Genomic DNA, 2,535 nt, shown 5'->3' with positions numbered 1-2,535 from the left:
AAAATTACCGGTATAGATACCTACAACTGGGAAGAACTCCTTCTCTCCCATATACATAACCCCACTATCCGGTACTTCATCCGCATCTTGCAAAACACAATTTTTGGAAGACCAAACAACAGCAAGGTCAACTCAAAGGAGCTATTTTTCCTCCAATGCGTTTTCGAACCGGATACTCAGGTAAACGCCGCCTCTTTTCTCTTTCATCATATCCGCACCTTATGTGCTAGAGGCCGGCAACCCTTTATAATTGGTGGATTAATAACCTCCATAGCACTTGGCCTACACCTAGGGGATAGACTCCAAACTTTAGAATCCCTACCTCCCCTGTCTATGGATATCAGCTATTGCCGCTCCAGCCGCCTGATTAAAAACAGAGTCGGCGGAGGATATTATCTTATGGTGAACAACCAGGCTGTCCCAAGCGTTGTTCTACCAAATATCGCCCTAACTGATGTCACAAACCCCGACCGCCACCTCTATGATCTAAACGCTCCTGAAACCACCGAGCCTTTACAAACAAACCCACAAACAGATGAGTTTGAAGAAATGGAACAAGGTGATCATCCTCCCACACAACGTTCAGCCCCGCTCAACCCTTCCAGTAATGCAGCCGGCCCATCCTCCCAACGTCGTCGACGACGAAGGCCTGCGACCAACGACGACATTATGGATGCTATCGATGGAATGCAGGCACAGAATGTAGAGATGATGCAGATGATGCGTCAAATGCAACAGCAACAGGACGCTCGGAATGCCATAACCGACCAGCGGTTTACTGAATTGTTCAGCATGTTCGACAACTTAGACATACGTCAAAGATCACCAGGTCCAAGAACCAGAGGCGGAAGGCAACCTTAGTTGTTATTTTCTTTGCATTTCCATTTTGTATTTCTTTCCCTTAAAACATTGAGGACAATGTTTAGTTTAAGTATGGGGGGGAAACAATATTCTTCCTATTACCATTTTTCAAGTATGTTATTTTCCCTTTCATTGTTATTTCCCTTTCTTATTAGAAAAAAAAAAAAAAATTATTATAATATATATTTATTTTAAGTCAAGTCCCTAGTGTGAAAAATTCTTATTATCTATTCCCCTCAATTTTCTTGAGCCATAACAAAAAAATTTTTTTTTAACACACCCAATAAGTATAAAGGTTGCTTACTTTATAAAACTTGAGTGAGATCAAAACAAAATCATTACCGTAACAACACTCTGAGAACCTCAATATGTTAGATCAGGATAAAGTACCTATTATACCGATTCCTTGAACTTTTAGTTCTATGGCAACCCCAAGTAGTTTATACAGAAGTCAGCACCATCTTAATAGCAAACTACGTGGAGGGCCGATGAATATAAGTGAATGATCCCCAAAGTAACCTAAAATATATAAATATATCAAGAAATGCACTAAGTAAATTAGGTGATCCTTACCAGATCATTTAATCTAAAGGTTGCAGATCATGCAAAAGCACAATACGAAAGATCCATTATGAGTTGGTTCAGTAGGAATCTGGTACTGAACTTGGTAGGGCGGACTACGGTTCGATCCCCCGCAATTTGCAATGGACTGAATAATGAAGTTATCCGACTTATGTACCAGAACTTCTAGCTAAAAGCGGATCATAATCACTAACCGGTTACTCCACTATGTGCGCGAAAAGATAAAGGGCTTAATGTGATTTCGCTAGAATGAAAACGGGTAAAATAAGACTAAAGGAACCAGGATAGCTATCATAGGGTACTTGAACTGATTTGCATAGGGTAGGGTTATCTAAGTTGTAACGGTAGTTGTTGATGTCAAGATTAAACTCAAGTCCTCCTAAACAAAAATCCATTTGCAACCTAGTACGAATTGATGTGTGCTTTGAAATTTCATCTGGCTAAAACTTTTAACAAGTTCTATACTGAATTTTGCTTGAGGACAAGCAAAGATTTAAGTATGGGGGAGTTTGATAACACGAAATTATATCACATTTTAAGACTTAATTCAATTAGATTATATTATCATTTACTTTAGTTTATCTCATTTTATCAGATATTATGCAGTATTTCCTTGCTATTTATGTCAGGTATCCATTTTGAAGCAAAAGTGAAAAAGGGAAGAAAAGGAGGTGTAAAAAGGAATAAAAAGGAAACAAATAACAAAGACCAAGCCCAGCCCAAAGAAAGTGCACGTTATGACTGTGACGGGCGTCACAAGGGTTGTGACGAGCGTCACACTAAAAGCACTCCTGTGACGAGCGTCACACAAGGTGTGACGAACGTCACACCAGTCCTCTATATTTTTGGCGCAAGGAACTCAACTGACCACGTTGAAGCCTACTTCCACGCACGCTTAACCCTCGGAACGAGACCACGCACACGGAAACCCTTGAAAAGTAGTTACACCAGCAGCTGTATAAATAGCAGCCAATTGGGAAGTTTTAAAGGACCGGTTTTTCCACGCTCACATTGCCGAAGCTCTGCCAAATTTTCTTTTCATGCCTTTTGCTTATTTTTTCCTTTCCAGCACTTAGCATTGTTTATTTTATT

Source organism: Lathyrus oleraceus, chromosome 7 (assembly GCF_024323335.1).
Source record: "Lathyrus oleraceus cultivar Zhongwan6 chromosome 7, CAAS_Psat_ZW6_1.0, whole genome shotgun sequence".
NCBI classification, from domain to species: domain Eukaryota; kingdom Viridiplantae; phylum Streptophyta; class Magnoliopsida; order Fabales; family Fabaceae; genus Lathyrus; species Lathyrus oleraceus.
Note: the sequence above shows the minus strand (reverse complement) of the source record.